Raw genomic sequence first — 21150 nt, 5'->3', positions numbered from 1 at the left:
CAGTGGTACAGGAAACCTCAGTAGTGCCTTTGCCCCCAACTTATTCAACTCCTCCATTCTTTTACCCAGCTCCCACTGTTTTGTGGCAGTAATGTGGAATACATCAGATCCAATAGAAAAGGAGAAGGGATTAGAGAAGGATTTAGATGTTATAATTCCTTCCTTTAAAGCCAAGGATAAAATTGCCTCTTTAACAGTGTATGTAAGGAAGTTAATTAACATTTTCCTAGGCTTCTGTTTTGCTAAATTTCTTTTGAACGAGTCACGATGTACCCGTTGTATTTCCTGAGCAAGATCAATGTTCGGGGAGTTCTTTAACACTGTTTCTTTTAGCAGGGATATCACAAACAACCTGATATCTGCACCTTCAAGAGCTTCAGGGACAATAATAAGTCTCAGAGTGTTCTTCCGTGCGTGGTTCTCCAAATGCTCAAGGTCTTCCTTCAGTTCCTTATTTTGGCTTGCTAGTTTAGCTATTTCCATTGTAGAGGTATGGGGTGCCTTCTTACTTCTCGGAATCTCTAGCTCAAATGCGTCCTTTCTTAATTAAACCTCCTCCAACTTCGGTGCTAACACCACACAGGATGCTTGAATCACTGCCTGGTTTGTCTCCGAAACTGTGAACCTGTTCCCCATCTCGTCCTTAAAAGCCAATAACATTTCTGCCAAAGACCCAGACAAAGTCACTGGAATTGCAGACTCAGGGAGAGGATCTTGTTGACCATCATGAACATCGTGAACCGCTAAAGCAGTAAACCTACTTGAAATGCCTACCATAGGATGAATGGCAGAAAGAAAGTTCCCATAGCTCTCCACCTCCGCCAAACCATTCAGCGAACCAGGGTTGTCCGGGGACTGCATATTGCTTTGAGAGGTAGCTAACAGGCCGGGAGACTTGAGCTGGACAAAGTCTAATAATAGATCAGGTTGCGGCCTGCTGGGACTTAGAAAGCCTTTCTTATTAGGGCCACGAGTTGTAGATGAAGACAGGATCTTATAAAATAATTTTAAAGAGGGGGCTATTTTTACTTTTGAGATCGATGCTATCTTGCCCCTACCCCTCCCTCTTCCTTTAACTCCAACAGCAGACTCGGTATTTAACACCCTTAATCTTATTCTGCTTGCTGACACTCGGACTTCGGAGATGGGGAGGGGGAGACTCAAGTAGGCAGAGTAGGCAGAGAAGGCAGAGCTATATCGATTTTAGAGGAGGACTCAGCCGCCCTAGCGTGCAAGGTGTATCTGCAGACTTTAGGGGGTGAAAAACCAGCTTGCTGAGCCTCGCATGTCTCCATACAGTAGGGAATCTTTCTTGCTGGATGCCCGGGTGACCTCAAGAGACTTCCCTTGTTGGCACAGATGCACACAGCTAGAGTGAAAGTCCTGCAAAAGCCCAAAGATACCCTTACCTTCCTTCCGGGTATACGCGTCAGCTTTTTTGCCAAAACGAACTCCAGATGCCCTACCTGGAAGACAGACTCAGCCTCCCCTTCTCCTACACCACTCCCGATTTTGACTCTGCCTCCTGTGGCCCAGACCTGGAAGCAGGCAGTATCGCTACGCCGCCACTCGTGGGCCGCGTCCTCCCACCGCGAGGCTCAGAGCGCCAGCACCAGCGAACCACCACGAAATTCTGGGGCCATACACCACACCACGCAGATCGAGGACACAGACAAAAACAGACTGAAATGAACAAAAAAGGCAGAAGGCTCCCAATACTTCAAGGTGGAGGTAAAGGAGAGGTTTTCTCAAACTTGAGCAATCAATCCGGGCCCAGCCTAGATCAGACTCAGACACAAGCCAGAGGGAGCTTTGGCCGCGACCACTTAGCTTGCGGCTGCCCTGTTACCAGAGAAAGAATGGTTAATATAAATACATTTTCTTTAGCCCCCCCGAAGCTAAGGGCCCCGCAACTCTTCCCAAGTGATTGAAAGACGATTATGCCCTAGCCTGGTGGTTGATTTAGTGCACTGGGATTGATGGCCGATTCCCCCTCGTCAACCCCCTCGATTTGAACGGCACGAGACGCCTAAACGTCGCATAACATGTCACAACCTGTACAGTTACTGTTACTATATTATTGTTACTATATTATTATTGTTCTCGTCCTTTTACTAAGCCGGCCTGGCCTCGTTTTCCCCTGCTTGCACGTACACATAGATCATTGGTTGCAGCGGGGACTCAGAGCTTACATGGGTTGACTGGCGGTTGCTGCCCCTGAGGGACAATGATCACACATCCTGATTCCATAAACTAGCTGTCTTCATTTGGGGCCTCAAGTTATTAAATTAGTAAGCATCTGTTTACACTAGGCTATCCGGCACCTCACACAGCCAGTAGGCCTCTTCAGGGCCGGACTGGCCATAGCGGGCTCGGGGTGTTTTCCCGGCAGGTCGCTAGGGTGGGGGTCGATTTTGGGCCCAGGGGGGCCGTATTTTTTTACCGGGGGTCGGCACTATCGGCACCCTGTTACAAAATCGGATGAAACCGGCCTTTGCAAACTGCTCGGCAGCACTCCCCCTCACAACAGGGGGGCGCCTGAGCAGTTTGCCAGGGCCGGTTTCTGTGCCCAGTCCGGCCCTGGGCCTCTTCACAATTCTATCAGTCTCTGGTTCAATGTTTAACTTGACGGGGCCGGCACCATGTACTTGCTTACAATAAAGGTTTTTGTAACTTAAAGAAAAAAAAATATATATATATGTATATAATTTTTAACATTATTTGCCCAAATTGAAAAATCCAGTGCTTAATTTGCAAAACACTAGCTGCCGGGTCAAAGTTTTTACTGTGGCCGGAGCTATAAACTATGAGGGTACAGAATACCAAGGCTGCATAGTCTTGATTCCGACTCATATCTCTTTAATCCACCAGCAGACAGTTCCTGCCCCTTTATCTCACTCTTGCTTTCTCCCTGTATAACGAGTTTTCCATCTTCCTCTTTCTGTTTTCTCCCTTATGTGTTTTCTCTCTCTTGCTGTGGGTGAAAGTCTAATGAGGAAAAGTAGGTGCAGGACTAAAAAATGAGTGCTGGTAGGCCCCACCTCCAACCACTTGGGCAAAATTAAGCACTGTATAAACCTAGAGTCAACAAAAAGTAACCTTATCTCACATGCTATATCAATTTATAACTCACCTCCCATCACAAAACATTCATACAAAAGCAAAATCATGTTCCAAGCTGTCCAACCCTGTGATAACCATCTGTCAAAATCTCCTGCACAAAATGCAATAGACAAATGCATCATTAACGTCTTCATAAGAAAGAGCAACAAGTACAAAACATATCTATGCATTGCTATTATTCAGGTTCAACACCTCACTACACAATAGAGAATCATTTTAGGAAATGTTGTATGTATACTAGGCAATTTTGCAGGTAGATTTACACTGAAAAGAGGGGCGAATTTTTTTTATTTTGTCTCAGTTGGTGCAAATGTCAGCTTTAAATTTCTGAACAATTACCCGTCACTGCAGTGTGGTCTTAGACAAGTGCAAAATTATCCAGCCCCAATGTATGTTGCGCATTATTGTCTATTATGTTATATAGTTGTGTATTGACACGACACACAAAAAAAGTGTTCACTAAAGTCAATAGCCATGCAGTGCAAACTATTGCTTTGGCCAATGTTTTTTGTTGTTAGATAGCCCAATGAATGCATGCAGATATGCTGCAGCCACCTTTGATTGGGTTTTCTCAAAGATAATACATCCATTCAAAGATGGCTGCCTTGGACGTACACTCAATCATGGCAACCATCTTTGAAAGCATATGTAATATTTGAACAAACCCATTCAGATCTAGCTATGGTGGATGCATGTGCATCCACAGTGTCCATATTTGAATGTATTTGTAATATTTGAACAGTCATACAAGATGGCTGCAGCGCATGCATGCTCATCTAGAATGGCTTATTTCATAAATGGCTGTGGTGTGTGTGTATTCATCCAGAGTGGCCATCTTTGAATTGGTTTGGTTAAATAATACCACACACTTAGGGACCTATTAGTATTGTGGGCAGATCGCCCCCGCCATCCAGGCATGACTGACCCCCGTCACATTATTATGGCTGGGGGTCCGCGGTGGATGGGAAGACCGTCCGCCCCATTTCCGCCCGATGCCGAGTCGACCGGGCGGACAAGGGGTCTAACATGGTGGCGGTGTCTACAAGACACCACCATCCATATTAGCATGCAGGCGGAGATGTGCTTGCATGCAGTATTTGCTAACGTGGGCCAGTAGCGGGCCCCCAAGTTGTTGGGGGGTGCACATGAAGGTACCTATAGTACCCCCCTGCATTGGCATGGACAAAGTGGCAGGCACCGCGCGGGTCCTGTCACCTTGTGCATGCCAATGCGCAACGTGCATTCCCAGCATTGTGGTGGGCGGTGCTGTGAGCCCCGCCCGCCACAATGCTGGGAATAGGGGAAGCCACGGCGGTGGTGGCATCCTGATTGTAGGTGCGGGACCGCCACACCCCTTGTGCTTGGCATCATAATAGACCCTTTAGTGGTTTCCATACTGAAATGGGTAAAAAAACATTTTAACACAAATGATTGCTGATAGTGTGGCAAGGAAAATAAACTTAACAAAAAAGTTAAATAAAGTTCAATTGTCGAAGGGGAAAGGGGGCAATAAGTGATGAATGAAGGGGAAGCAATGAAGGCGTGAGATGGGGTACACAAGTGAAGTAGTTGGGGAAAGTAGAAAATGAACTGGAAAAGGTGGAGGAGAGGCACCACAGAGAACAAGGAAAGCAGGGAAGGCACAAGAGAAGCACCACAGCATGTGAGTGAGAGCAGGTGCAAAGTGAATTGGTAAGAAGCACATGGAGAAGAGAGCAAGAAAACACATACATTCCCAGGGAAGGCTTAAAGAACAAGAAGAAGGCAGTAGCCTTAATACAAGCTGGATGAGCAGCACAAGGATACAAGTAAGCCAATCAGAACACGTTGAGACCGAAATATTCCTGAGTGGGCAGATAAAAGAATTAGGGAAGAAAACCATCAACTCAAGATGCAACATTTGCGACAGATATCCGAGACAGACAACAAAGCCATTCATTCACGAGCACGGGACTAACCCACAGCCATTATAGGTATACTGGAATCAATAAGTCTGACCAACAGCTAGAAAACTTACTGTATCCTAGACCTAACTAAAAATAGATTGGAAGACACACAATTGTCACTATTGTTCAGCCTATTATATTAGACCTCCTACATCCATTTAAATAGCACAAATAAGTATCAGCAAACAAATGCATCATTTCCTTATTTTCTCTTTTGAATAATGACATTACAAATTAGTAAGGAGTAGTTTGAGCTAAAATTATCATATGTTCTAGAAAAAAATATTCTTTCTTGTTCATGCAGCTTCGAATCTAAATGTATGCAGGAATGTCTCTTTCCATTATTAATTTTCTATGCAGATTCTTTCTACTGCTTCCTTCTGCAAGTCAATACACAATGGTGTATTCAAATGTTTAAAGGAACTACTGCGTAACACGATTCGGTTTTGTTTTTGTATAGAAAATCGTGAGATTAAATAACTATTAAGTGAGTCTATTTCGAACGCTGTAACAGGCAAACCAGCCTGTTTGAACGTGGCTAGCAGTAGCAATAACAATTTTAAATACAGCAAAATTATTCTATTATGATACCAAGCGTCATTACTCATTGTTCAAATCATTTATATATATTATAATTTATGGGGATGTGATTTTTCTTTCTCTGATAATTGCTTCTCATCTCTAGCTAAGCAAACATTCATGATACTGCAGACCGTTGGAAAAAAATAACAAATTCACGACTAATGTATATTTAAGTACTTGTATGGACTGAAAAATATTTTAGTTCAGGGTGCATTAATATTACCCGCATAGCCGAAGGTTACTCTACAATAATATAGGAACCTTAAAAATCCCATTAAACAGCTTTAGTTGAAGATGCAATGCAAAACTTTAAGGACCCGTAATTGAAAGGTGAACTTTAAAGAATATCAAATTTGACACAGCAATGCTAATGATATTTCGGATACCATCAAACTCAAGATACACTAAAGTATACAAACAATGAATTGGGACACCCGAGAGATTTAATTCATCAATCATTCCATCCATCATCTTGTTCTTTTTTGCATTTGACGTACTAAGTGCACTGGACATGCCTAGACATCGGCTCCAGGCCCACTGTGTCACTGGAACCAAGCCATACCGAGCTGAAGAGTCCTTTGTAGGGCGACACCGATTCTAGGTTGTTTGTGTTCTGGTTCAGGGAGGGCCTGGCAGTTTGGGCTGGACTGTTCCCATGAGGAGCAGGCTAAAGATTGATTTGCATATGGCTGGGTCCAAACTGATGTGGCATGGTGGGCAAAAAACAATGGATTTGGGATACAGCCTGAGAGATTGCTGGTGGCTGAGATTAATTCAAGCATACCATCCATCACCTTTATGTTTTTGCATTTGCTGCCCTAAGTGTGCAGGGTATGCCCGGACATGGATCCCAGGCTCACTGTACCACTGTAACCAAGCTAGCCCTGGCTGCAGAGTCATAACTAGGGTGAAACCAGTCCTAAGTTGCTTGTGTTCTGGTTCAGGGAGGACATGGTCGGGCAGTTTGGACTGAACTTTTCCCATGAGGAGCAGGGTCAAGACTGGTTTGCATACGGATGGGTGCAAACTAAAGTGGCATGGTGGGCAAAAATTGATGGCTGGAATGTGGCCTGAGTGATTGCCAGTTGGCTAAGATTATTTCAACCATTCCATTCATCACCTTATTGTTTTAGTATCAAACAAAAGACAGCATTTCTAAAGTAAGAAGAGTGATTGGTATGAGGACTGATGTGTACAGACCATCTCCAAGTCTCTTCATGACTATTAAAAATAACCTAGTATTACCTTTCGTACTATACCAGTTGCAGTACATAATAGGTGTCCATGGTGTATATGCACACTGGAAATTAATAGTGATTGAAAGTCTGGGTAATCGAGGCTAACAGCTTGAGGGAGATGATATTCACTTTACAGTGTGAAAGAACAGGGAAAACAGTTCAAGTGGATCATGACAGACACTTTCTGCTCAGACACTATCTCTTGCACAGCAGCAGGGAAATAAATGGTAGCAGCCAACATCCCTACCATTTGTAATCAAGAGGCAGACATATCTCAGAAGATGTGAATGTGTTTAAAAGGCAGGTTAAAGAAATAACACCAACATTTCCAGGCTGCAGAGATTCAACTTAATTACAAAAGTATCACTCTCAGAGATGAAATACATGGAAGATTACCTTGGCTCTGTGCAAGAAAACAATCTGAATCAGCTGATTTTCTTAGGATGTGTTGCTGTCTTGCAAATTGTTAATTTGACAGGAGTTCACAGAAAAAAATGTCCTATTAGAGACATCATGAGACGATATTTAAATTTAGCTTATACGTTTTTAATGCCTGGCCAGCCTTGTACATATTCTGCCGCTCGTAGTCAAAGCTCATTGCTGTTGGGAGCTGATCTTGCCCTATTTGACTTTGGACTTTGGGACTGCTGCCGCTGCCGCTGCCCTTGGAACTGCTGCTCGGCGGTGCGGGACTGCGAGGACCACAGGTCAGTGCGCTTCCACCACCACGCGCACCTGGTGCCTCTTCCTGTAACTCCTCCTTCACTCCCTACTTAAGACACGCCTATCGCGCCACCGCGGTACGCACGCGGGACGAAGCGCGGGCCCGTTCTAGCCCGTTCCTGACCGATCAAGACCGGACCGGGCAACCCCCCTTGGTTTATTTTACTGCATGTGCTTTTTGTTTCGTACCTATATTATATATAAGCATTGTATGTAGCGTACTGTTTATAATATATAGGATAACAAAAATGGCCACTAGGGAAAGCAGAAGTAGGGCTGCTAAAGGGGGGAAACTGCTTACAGGCACCCTTGATGAATTCATCACTAGGTCTAACTCTAGACATGGCATACAACTAATGGAACATAATGTGTCACTGGACTTAGCAGCTGCAAGAAGACTGTTCCAGGACCTAGCAATGTCAAAAAAGTCCTCGCTGGGCCACATAGCATTGGCTAGAACCCCCGAACGTGAGATTAGCCCAGCTCCTTTAGTCACGCATGCTGATATACACCATATTCCAGTTCAACACCCTAGCACACCAATTTCGATAGAAGCAATTCCACAATCATCCATGGATAACATAAGTCCTGTTGGGGAAGCTGTGACGGTCGATACTTTAGCTGAACCCAACAAGACAGATGTTCAGGGTGATGACACCAGTTTGAGGGAACTGCCTGAGAGGCGGGAGGGTGCAATACCGAAAAGAAAACGCCATAATGCCTCAGCATATGCTACGAAAAAATCTAAAATAGTAAAAGAACAGGTGTCAAGGGGTATGGTGATTAATGAGGGCAATGGGACTGGTTTGGCTTCTCATAATTTATTAAATAAGCACAAAGAGACCCAAAACATTGTAAACTTAGAGACATCCGAGAGCCCGCAAGATTCAACAAGTTTGGGTAATTTGGAAGGTAACGGAACCAGGAACGTAAATGGCGGGAATGATATCCTACTAAAGAATATAGGTGACATCTTAAAAAAGCTCCTAATCCCTCTAGAAACAAGATTGACATCCATAGAAAATCAGTTACTTGAAGTGGAAAAAGTATAATTGCCCTAACAAGCCTCAGCATAGGGGGACCATTGCCTAACTACACCTCAGGTGCTGTTCAGACCTCACTGGCTATGCCGGCCCCACAAGTGACCAAACCTAAGTCTCCGGTAAAGGGTAAGAGTGCTAATAATCTAAAAGCAATGACCACGAACCTTGTACCCACTGTCCAACCAGACCAAGGTACCTCTTGCCAGGGTACAAAAGTTACTAAACATATTCTGAGGGAGGTGTAGCACCCTTCAAGGGCTGTTCCAATGTGCTCTATGTAACCTGTTGAGGTATAAGCTATCTTCATTTTTCTGCACACATATTAATGCATTAAAGCTCCAGGAAACCCATAGTATATTCATTAGCAGTCATTCATCAGGTAAGATACTAAAATATAGACTGACACAAATATTGTGCTTTAAAATTACTTTACAAAAATATTGACACTTGGAGAAAATCAACAACTAATGGAATATTATGTTTTTATAATGATATCCAGGACACAATATTTCTGTCCGACAACATGTTTACTTAAATTATAAACTAGAATGTAATGGAAGGTTTAGAGGGCACCACTTCCAAAGGCTGACATAATAGATGGAATATTAGGATATGCTGATAAAAAATATTGCCTAAATATGCTTTGGCACATTTGACTGAATTAAGTTTGTAATGTTTGTTAATACTCAGTTGTAGTTATTGCAGCAATAACACATTGTCCTATGTAAAGTTTATCTTTATATGTTTTATGTACATAGTAATGAGTTGAGATGTAGTTTTCCGGGTAAGTTAGTTTTAACTTGTCAACCAGTTTGGGAATTTTCAATTGGGAAGACTTCTATTTGAGCTAATTTGGTGAGGGGATTAATATCAGTTGGTGCCACTGTAAGATCCTGCAGTGCAGGTGAGATCTTTCAAAGTCTGAGTCGAGTCTGAGTTTGGAGCCACGAAGAGCTGTGCAGAATAGCTAGCCATATTCCACGGGGGTTCAGGAAAGTAAGAGGGGGAGGTCAGTCCCACAGCCTCAGTCCCTGCCCCCCGCAACTGGTCTGACAGTGTGTAATGTGCTCAGAGTGGGAACAAAGAGACAAAGAACCAAGGAAAGCACATGGGCACACAGATGTTGTTTGGCTCAGGTGTCTGCGCCATGACAGCCTGTAGCAGGTCCCTGCTCCCTTCTTCATGCCCTTCAGCAGTGAGATCCGCTGCTCTAACTCTAGCTGCTGCTGTTGGTACACCTCTTCCCAACCCCAGACCATAGCACATACTTCCCCCAGAAGTGGAGGCATCTGGTGGGTACAGGCTTCTGTAGGTGTGATAGTGGAGAAGGGCAGGTTGCGTGCATTTAGAGTGGGGTGGCATGAGAGTTGGAAGAGGAGGGATCGATCAGGGTTTGGTTTAGCTGGCAACCTGAGTATGGCCTTTGTGGCCAGTTCAGCTACCTGTTCGTTAACAGCAGCTTCAACATTTGATCCTAGGTCTCAGTCCTTTAGACTTTGTGGTCAGAAAAGAAATGGCATATTGAAACTACCAGAAGTACAACGAAGGTCTGTGCAGAGGATAGGTTGAGTAAGGATTGAGACAACAGTAGGAGAAAGTTCAGCTGTGCATTAAATCCTTTTGCTTAGAAATAGGTAATAAAAGACAAAAAAGGGAATAAAAACTAAGGATTTAACAATGAATATAAAAATCAAGATAAAGATTAAGACTGAAACTGAATTATGAAACACAGATAACTACTCAGAAAATCTGCAGAAATGCGAAAAAGTAGACCTGGAACCAAAATACAAAAGGCAGGACAGCCCTCAATTCTATCATCAGGGTGTAAGGTATCACTCAAGAACTTTAGCACAGTATCTTTACCCACTAGCATCAAATAGAAAGAAAGAGATATATCACTAGTGAAAATCATCACTGAGAGGGGGAGATTGGAAAGCTATGTTTCCGGTGGCCAAACCGGCAGATCATTAATAAGCTAACGATTGAAATCCCACTTCCAATGATCTGGACTGATCATTTTCCTTTAAAATTTAGTATACCAATCCCCTCGGCCATTAATATAAGTAGGAAAAAAGTTGCCATTATTCGTCCTTGGAGGAAATTGACCCCTGAAATTTTTCTGACTAATTTTAAGCCTCCTATTTTTCAAGGTAACAATGTCAATCTAATGTTAAAACAATTTGAAACTTCAATTGTAGAAACCTTGGATAAAACTATACCTGAAACCAGTGTCTTTTCAAAAAACAATGCCGCCCCGTGTTTCACTGACGCCCTAAAAAAAGACAAACAGGCCAGTGGGATGGCTGAACGCATGTGGAGAAAGACAAAAACTCCTGAGAATCGTACCAAATACAGACAGCTTCATTCAATATATATTGGCAAGATCAAACTTTCAAAAATAACATATTTTACCATCAGGATAAATAAAGCCACCAATTCTAGTAAAGAATTGTATAAGAACTTGAAAGAATTTACCTCACCCCAAGCAGAATCTTCTGAATTTATACCCTCGCAAGAATGGGTTGAATCACTGTTAACATTCTTTGAGAATAAAACTGAATCTATTTACTCTTTCTTCCCTGCAACCAGTCAAAATCAAAAATTTCTTGATAGTGACCTTGAGAACAATGCCCTCAATACAGGAAATCCGGGGGAACATACCTCTTTGAATTTGATCCTATTACCACGAGTGAAGTTCTCGATGGTTTAAAAAAAAGACTGTTTCCCCTCTGGACATCTTCTCCCCTCGGAACTGTCCTGAGATCACTCCTCTGTTGGTCAATGCTCTTTCCATTATTTTTAACTCTTCATTGGAACAAGCCACCATTCCCTATAGCTGGAAACATGCGCAGGTGAAGCCCATTTTAAGGAAACCAACCAGTGATCCGTCCCTTGCTGTTAATTATCGGCCCATCTCCTTACTTCCCTTTTTTGGGAAAATACTGGATCACTTGGTAAATAAGCGCCTTACTGCATACGTAGAGGGGCACTCTCTCCTCGATTTCTCACAATCTGGGTTCCGTGCTGCTCACGGGAATGAAACTGCTGTTGTGGAGATAGTCGATAACATTAGACTTGCTTTGGATGGTGGTGATTCTGCTATCCTGATCTTGTTGGATTTATCAGCTGCCTTTGATACCATCTCCCACAGCATTTTGAAACATCGGTTGTGGGAGATAGGTATCAGAGGCAAGGCTTTCCTATGGCTGGAAAACTATCTCATGGACCGGTTTAATACAGTTCAGGTGGAGTCACTAACGTCCAATAGACGGCCTGTTAAAGTGGGTGTCCCGCAAGGGTCTATCTTAAGTCCCTTACTGTTTAATGTGTACCTAACCCCTCTATCAAACATCATAAAATCGCACAGCTTTGATACAGTAGCTTATGCTGATGATACCCAATTGCTCATCATGTGCAATTTGGACTACACTGAAAAATGTTGTAAGTTCAAAAAATGTATGTTGGACATCAGCAATTGGATGAGCTCCAGTTGAACTATGAAAAAACGGAAATCATCATGTTTGGCAAGGCGGCTGAATGTTGGTCACAGAACTGGTGGCCCTCAGAATTAGGGACCTGCTCTTCTCCTAAAGAGGCCGTTCGTGACGTAGGAATCATTCTAGACCATGACCTTTCCATGAAGCCTCCCATTAATAAAACATTAGGCATGTGCTATGGGATTATGCGCAAGTTACGCAAAATCTTCAGATGGCTACCTATAGAATCCAGAAAGCCTCTGGTGCAGGGCTTAGTCATTAGCCATATGGATTATGACAATGTACTGTTTGCCTCAATAAATGTGAATGTTCTATCTAAGTTGCAGGTGCTGCAGAACACGGCAGCCAGACTGATCTTAGATCTCCCTGCCAGGTCAGCCTCTGCTCCAAATCTAAAAATACTGCACTGGTTACTTGTCTGCCAAAGAATTCACTTCAAAGTATTGAGCTTGACTCATAAAATACTTTATGGCACCTGCCCTATCTACCTTGCAAAAAAATTGGCATGGTATCGGCCCCAAAGATTACTAAGATCCTCCTCTCAATCCCTCTTGATTCAACCTCGTGTGCGTACTTCGCTCAATGGAGAACGGGCTTTTTCCTATCTTGCCCCTCATCTGTGGAATAAACTCCCACCCCATTTATTGCTTATCACTGATTATATGTCTTTTCGAAAAAAATTAAAAACGTGGCTCTTTCCTAAATAAGCATCTTTAGTTCCTTTCGAAGTCTGGTTGTTGTCCCGTGCTGCATAGCGCCTTGAGACCTTGCGGTGATAAGTGCGCTCTATAAGAACCTTTGACATTTGACATGTGACATAAGCTCGATTTCCAATGGAGGAATAGCCTCATTTGCTAAATCTTTCTTATTTAGGGATGAAAGAAAAGGACCAGTGTTACATACCCCAACTCAATCAGAAGAGCAAATAAGGAATATAAGTTGTCCAAAAATTGAGGGTGAGAAACTGAAGTTAGGAGCATGGCAATTGTTACAAACTAATTCACTTTGGGATCATAGACCAGAGGAAGCCAACACCTTGGTAATGCCTTCTGGTGGTAGGGGCTCCATTATGAACCAGTAATCCATAGAAAATATTGTGTCTTAGGTAAAAGACCAAAACAATGGTAATTAATGAATGATGAAGGCCGAGGTTCACATCACAGACTCTCAACTACAAACCTTGGCCTTTCCATGCATAACACTAACTGACATGGGGGCTCTTAAAAAAATACAAAGTAGGGTGGAATCATGCCACCAGGGAAAGTTTCCAATTATTATTATTTTTTAAATAAAAATGTGAAATTGTTTAGGGGGGGTTGGCCTGTGTTGCAAGCAGGTCAAACCCCCATGGGGGCTTAAAAATCAATAAAATTAAGTGGGTTTTTTCCCAGAGAGGGTGATTGCACCATCAGGGGAACCCAAAAAAAAAAAAAAATATATATATATATATATATATATTTTTATATATATATATATATATATATATATATATATATATATATATATATATATATATATATATATATATATATATATATATATATATATATATATATATATATATACAAAGTATATGAGGAAGAAGTTTATCTTTGAAACGCGTCAGGCAAACACGGACAGACAAGCTGCTTAAGGGATCGGCTTGACGGCTTCTGCTTGTACCCGAATAAAGGTTTCTGCAACCCGCTACTGCTTGAGTGCTACTCGTTGCTTGGGGCAACTTTGGAGCTTGTATATTTTGGCGGCAGCCCGGCCGCCGAGGAGCACCATCCTGGTAATGTGGGAACCACGGGGGTCAACTATCCAAGATACCCCCTTGTGTGGAGCAGTAACGAGGGATTTAGAGTGGACCCGCAGGCTGAGGCTCATACAGGGCTTCATTTACCGGCTGGAAGATTAGCGCACCCATCAAGGGAATTAATTGTGGACACTACAAGACCCAGAATCCCATGCACAGACTCATCCAGAGCAGTTGTATTCACACGTGCAAGGTTCTATTTAAATGAGTGGGCGGTGTCGACAGTGCGCATACTTGACTGTCTCAGCCTCTGAGGAAGAAGTTTATCTTTGAAACGCGTCAGGCAAACACGGACAGACAAGCTGCTTAAGGGATCGGCTTGACGGCTTCTGCTTGTACCCGAATAAAGGTTTCTGCAACCCGCTACTGCTTGAGTGCTTCTCGTTGCTTGGGGCAACTTTGGAGCTTGTATATTTTGGCGGCAGCCCGGCCGCCGAGGAGCACCATCCTGGTAATGTGGGAACCGCGGGGGTCAACTATCCAAGATACCCCCTTGTGTGGAGCAGTAACGAGGGATTAAGAGTGGACCCGCAGGCTGAGGCTCATACAGGGCTTCATTTACCGGCAGGAAGATTAGCGCACCCATCAAGGGAATTAATTGTGGACACTACAAGACCCAGAATCCCATGCACAGACTCATCCAGAGCAGTTGTATTCACACGTGCAAGGTGCTATTTAAATGAGTGGGCGGTGTCGACAGTGCGCATACTTGACTGTCTAAGCCTCTGAGGAAGAAGTTTATCTTTGAAACGCGTCAGGCAAACACGCACAGACAAGCTGCTTAAGGGATCGGCTTGACGGCTTCTGCTTGTACCCGAATAAAGGTTTCTGCAATCCGCTACTGCTTGAGTGCTTCTCGTTGCTTGGGGCAACTTTGGAGTTTGTATATTTTGGCGGCAGCCCGGCCGCCGAGGAGCACCATCCTGGTAATGTGGGAACCGCGGGGGTCAACTATCCAAGATACCCCCTTGTGTGGAGCAGTAACGAGGGATTTAGAGTGGACCCGCAGGCTGAGGCTCATACAGGGCTTCATTTACCGGCAGGAAGATTAGCGCACCCATCAAGGGAATTAATTGTGGAAACTACAAGACCCAGAATCCCATGCACAGACTCATCCAGAGCAGTTGTATTCACACGTGCAAGGTGCTATTTAAATGAGTGGGCGGTGTCGACAGTGCGCATACTTGACTGTCTCAGCCTCTGAGGAAGAAGTTTATCTTTGAAACGCGTCAGGCAAACACGGACAGACAAGCTGCTTAAGGGATCGGCTTGACGGCTTCTGCTTGTACCCGAATAAAGGTTTCTGCAACCCGCTACTGCTTGAGTGCTTCTCGTTGCTTGGGGCAACTTTGGAGCTTGTATATTTTGGCGGCAGCCCGGCCGCCGAGGAGCACCATCCTGGTAATGTGGGAACCGCGGGGGTCAACTATCCAAGATACCCCCTTGTGTGGAGCAGTAACGACGGATTAAGAGTGGACCCGCAGGCTGAGGCTCATACAGGGCTTCATTTACCGGCAGGAAGATTAGCGCACCCATCAAGGGAATTAATTGTGGACACTACAAGACCCAGAATCCCATGCACAGACTCATCCAGAGCAGTTGTATTCACACGTGCAAGGTGCTATTCAAATGAGTGGGCGGTGTCGACAGTGCGCATACTTGACTGTCTAAGCCTCTGAGGAAGAAGTTTATCTTTGAAACGCGTCAGGCAAACACGGACAGACAAGCTGCTTAAGGGATCGGCTTGACGGCTTCTGCTTGTACCCGAATAAAGGTTTCTGCAACCCGCTACTGCTTGAGTGCTTCTCGTTGCTTGGGGCAACTTTGGAGCTTGTTTATATATATATATATATATATTCCTCGACACAGTCCCACCAAGGATGCCAAACACATCGACGGATGCTCCATGGACGGGGGTGGAACCCGTTTCTTGTAAATTGACAACCAAGAGACAATGTGGAGAACTCACAGGGTAATTTTAATGAAGGAATTTGCAGACGCGTTTCAGCGTTTATCCCTTCTTCAGTGCAGTCATATCATTAAAGAGTAAGCAAAGTGTTGATTCGGTTTTATCCCCCATCAGTTATTCCTATTGGTGGAGCTTTGACCAATGGATAGGCGGCAAAGTTCTAACTTTTGTTCCACGATTTTCTTTTGTTGTTGCTCATACCATTGGAAATCGGTCACTTTGTGCACATCCCTCGTCTGCTGCTGAACTCACGGGTGTCCGTACATTTACTGGGAATCCTGGATTTGTATAATCCATGGCCTTCATGGCAAACGAAGTACAGTTGCGGTGGTTCAGGCAAGCCACAATTAGATTCCTCGACACAATCTCACCAAGACTGCTGAATACATCGATGGGTGCTCCATGGACGGGGTGGAACCCGTTTCTTGTAAAGTGACAAGCAGACACAATGAGGAGCACTCACTGGGTAATTTTAGTGACGGGATTCGCAGACGTGTTTTGGAGTTTATGCCTTCTTCTGTGCAGTCATATCATTAAACAGTAAGCAAAGTGTTGATTCACTTTTAGCCCCATCAGTTGTTCCTATTGGTGGGGCTTTGACCAATGGATAGGCGGCAAAGTTCTTACTGATTTTCACGATTTTCACCATCTTTTGTCGTTGCTCATACCATTGGAAATCAGTCACTTTGCGCACATCCCTTGTCTGACACTGAACTTGCGGGTGTCCGTACATTTACTGGGCATCCTGGATTTGTATAATATATATATATATATATATATATATATATATTACCTACTGGCGGTCGCCAGTAGGTAGTTATAGTTAGGATTTTTTTCCATAGGGAAATCGCAACATTCTATTGGGAATAACTTTGGCGCCGGTTGAGGAATCTGCCTGAAATTTTCCTCAACTTTGCCTCGCGGCGCTCCGGTCCTTCCCTGAAACATTGGGGGGGATTCGTCAAGCGGGGGCCGAGATAAAAGGGGGGTCCCAAAACGTGTTTGTCTCAAGATATGTGCTCCAGAGGGGAGCACTCCTGGCGCGCCACGCGACTTGCGCACGGAAAGCTGATTGGTTCACGGGTGTCTGTCAACATTCCAAACAGACCAGAGCGGCCGCCATCTTGTGTCTCAGTAGGATCGAGACACAAGAGGTGGCAAAAACAAAGGGGGAAATAACCAAAAGGGGGCAGGGTAGACCACCCCTGACCCCCTAGGTTTGATGTGGGGGTCATTAAAGGGCCCGCCACATAAAAAAAAAAAAACGATTTTCGCGAGGGGAGCGCCCGGTACGCGCCCCGGTGCGCGTACCGGGTAGCGTACCCTGGAGAAAAAACAATGACAGACTTCTTTACAAATGTAGCATTTTTTAATACATTGGAGATAGTTCTTTTTCATTTTTTTAAGAACACAGCTCTTTGATGAGAATTGGAGGTAGCTCTGAAAAGAACTTTTGTTTTTCTTCTTTTTTTTAACAAAAACAAAAACAGGGAACTGGAAATAGCTCAACAGGAGCCCAAAAAAATAAAAAATTAGGCCTGGGGATGGCAGCGGTGGTTCTCGAGAGCTCGAACCATGAGTCTGACACTTTGCTCCCCATAGCAAAGAAGATGGTCACATTTTCGGCATTTTAATATAGCCTGATTAAAAGCAGGCTGAATATTTGGTATCATCTCCTGCTCACGCCGACGCACAGAAGGTGTTGCTCCACCGGTAGTAGTAGAGCCACCATCTCTGGGAGCCCTGACACTCTCCCGTGCATAGTTCTGGGGATGTTTCCTTGACACGTGGCGTATCATCGTCCAGTTCCCGAAGCTGTATTTTTTTCTGGGATTTCCTCTCGATAAGATGGTGTGGCATATTTTACACTCCACCTTTGGAGCATTTACCTTCTTCTCCCCCTCTGGAATTTTGAAAAATTTCCAAATGAAATGTTCCTTCACAGTTCCTTCAGGAACCTCCTCATCAATGAAATCCTAAGTCTCATCACTACTGCTGGATGCTCTTGCAGCCATGATAATAGAAGTAAATATGACACAGGTGCAAAAGCAGGTCTTGCACTCACAAAAGTGAAACAAGAAGTGAAGGAAATGGGTGGGGATTTCAGTCTTTGTAAAAAAAAAAGTTAGGAACCAATAAAAAGAGTTATTTCAAGGTAATATGACTCTGGAGCGCGCCCGGGGGCGCGTAGCATAAGCGCGTCAGGACGTTGCGCGATCGTATGCGCTCGCGTGCTTCCGGGTGCGCTTACGCAGGGCGTCATTTGACGCATCACGCGGTTACGCGAAACGTCACGATGTTGTTTTCGTTCGTGAGAATATCGCTAACGGGACGTTCACCGGTACGCGCCCCGGGGCGCGCCGCAACATTGCGCTTACCCGTGCGTTCACCGGTACGCGCCCCCGGAGCGCTCCGGGGCAAAAAAAAACAAAAAAAACTATTAAATAATTATACAATATAAAATTCGTTATACATTTTTTTACTTTTTATACCTATAGAGATTTGCTGTTAAAAAACCTATGAAATTCACTGAAAAAAACATAGGTTTCACACCTGTTATAGTTAGCTGGAAGTTTTACTCGCATAAAACCATTGAAATTCCCACGTTATAGTTAGTTGGACTCACTATAACTTGCGCGTGCAATGCACTGCTGATGACGTCACATATTATATCACTCATGACGACATCACTGATGACAACATCCAGTGAATGTGTGTCTTTCTGAAAAATAAATATTAGTGAGTAATGTTTAAATATTTAAATATATGTATTAATGTTTCACTTTGTGTATAAGTGGCTGCATGGGTTGGTGAGTAGCTACATGTGTAGGTATATGGGTTATTAGATGTTTTTCTTAGTATCAGTATAAGTGTTTGTATGGTTTGGTGGGGGTATTACTTAGCACATAGATGCATGAATGACTGACTCTCTGTTTGTATGTGTTTTGAATACAGCATATGTGCAGGACTGTATGGGTGGATGAGTGTGTATATGTGTATGTTAGTGAGTGAATGACTGTCTCACTAGTGTCTTTATCAGTAACTACATATGTTTTAATCTAGTATATGTGAATATTGATGTATATAAGTGAGTATATGTGAGAGTGAGGGATTGTAACAGTTCCTGTTTAAATAAGTATGTGTTTCTATAAGTGATTGTTTAAGAGAGTAAGTATGTGTAAGTTTCCTTAGAAGTAAAGTGGTAGTGTGTGTATAGCTGTATATGCAAATAAATGGATGTTTAATAGTTTATTTGCATGTGTGAATATGTGTGAGAGTATCTTTTGGATGACTGTCGTTGTGTAACAGGATATATAGGTGTATCACTATATATGATGAGTGAGTATATGTATGAGTGACTACATAGAACTGTTGGTGAATGAGTGGATGTGTATATAGATGGTGGAATTACTGAATTGGTTGTTGTAACTGGTATGGGTATCTCAATTTTTTTTAAAATGTTAGTTTCTATTTTTGAATATGTGTTTCAAAGTTTACATTAGAGTGAAAGGAGGTCTGTCACTTTGTCACAAGGATGGTGTCATCAGTGATGTCATGAGTGATGTCACTGACCATGTCATGAGTGATGTAATATGTAACGTCATCAGCAGTGCATTGCAAGCGCAAGTTATAGTGAGTCCAACTAACTATAACGTGGGAATTTCAATGGTTTTACGCGAGTAAAACTTCCAGCTAACTATAACAGGTGTGAAACCTATGGTTTTTTCAGTGAATATATATATATATATATATATTCACTGAAAAAAACCATAGGTTATAGACCATATATAGTTAGGAATTTGCATTTACAAAACCTTGAAAATTCACTGAAAAAACCATAGGTTAGAGACCATATATAGTTAGCTGGACATTTTATTGACATAAAACCAATGAAATTCCATATATAGTTAGTTGCACTAACTATATATCGCGCACCCGCAATCCACTGCTGATGATGTCACATATTACATCATTCATGACATGGTCAGTGACATCACTGATGACATCACTGATGACATCTCAAATGACATCACTGATGACATCACTGATGACATCTCAAATGACATCACTGATGACATCATCTAGTGTCTGTGTGTTTTTGTAAAGTTTAAATATGTTTTACATATTGAAGAATGAGTGGATGTATGGAAGACTGAGTGTGTGTGTGGCTGGCTGGGAGGTGTGTGACTCTGTGCATATCAATGTGTACTTGTATCAGTGATTGTATAAGAGAGTAAGTATGTGTTAGTATATGTGTGAAAAGTATGGTGTTCTGTGTTTAACTGTATAGATGAGGAAATCGAAGTGTGATTGATTCTTCACAGGACTGACTAGGTGTATGAGTGCATATGATAGTGTTGTAATAATGAGTGACTGTATGTATGAGTGATTGTATGGGTGAATGAGTGAATGTGTGTGTAGACGTAGGAATCAGTGAGTGCGTATGTAGTAACTGGTATTGGTGTGTCATGATGTCATCAGTGATGTCATTTGAGATGTCATCAGTGATGTCATTTGAGATGTCATCAGTGATGTCATCAGTGATGTCACTGAAGTATGGTGTTCTGTGTTTAACTGTATAGATGAGGAAATGGAAGTGTGATTGATTCTTTACAGGACTGACTAGGTGTGTGAGTAACTCCATGGATGAGTGGCAGTGTGTGAGTGTCTGCATAGGTGTATGAGTGCATATAATAGTGTTGTAATAATGAGTGACTGTATGTATGAGTGATTGTATGGGTGAATGAGTGAATGTGTGTGTAGACGTAGGAATCAGTGAGTGCGTATGTAGTAACTGGTATTGGTGTGTCATGATGTCATGATGTCATCAGTGATGTCATTTGAGATGTCATCAGTGATGTCATCAGTGATGTCATTTGAGATGTCATCAGTGATGTCATCAGTGATGTCACTGACCATGTCATGAATGATGTAATATGTGACATCATCAGCAGTGGATTGCGGGTGCGCGATATATAGTTAGTGCAACTAACTATATATGGAATTTCATTGGTTTTATGTCAATAAAATGTCCAGCTAACTATATATGGTCTCTAACCTATGGTTTTTTCAGTGAATTTTCAAGGTTTTGTAAATGCAAATTCCTAACTATATATGGTCTATAACCTATGGTTTTTTTCAGTGAATTTCATTGGTTTTTTAAAAGCTAATATCTATAGCTGTAAAATATATTCTTTATTACGTGACGTATCACGTAGCCACGTAAGACG

This window comes from Lissotriton helveticus, chromosome 3_1 (assembly GCF_964261635.1).
Source record: "Lissotriton helveticus chromosome 3_1, aLisHel1.1, whole genome shotgun sequence".
Taxonomy (NCBI): Eukaryota; Metazoa; Chordata; class Amphibia; order Caudata; family Salamandridae; genus Lissotriton; species Lissotriton helveticus.
The sequence above is the reverse complement of the archived record's forward strand: the minus strand, read 5'-3'. Positions refer to the sequence as shown.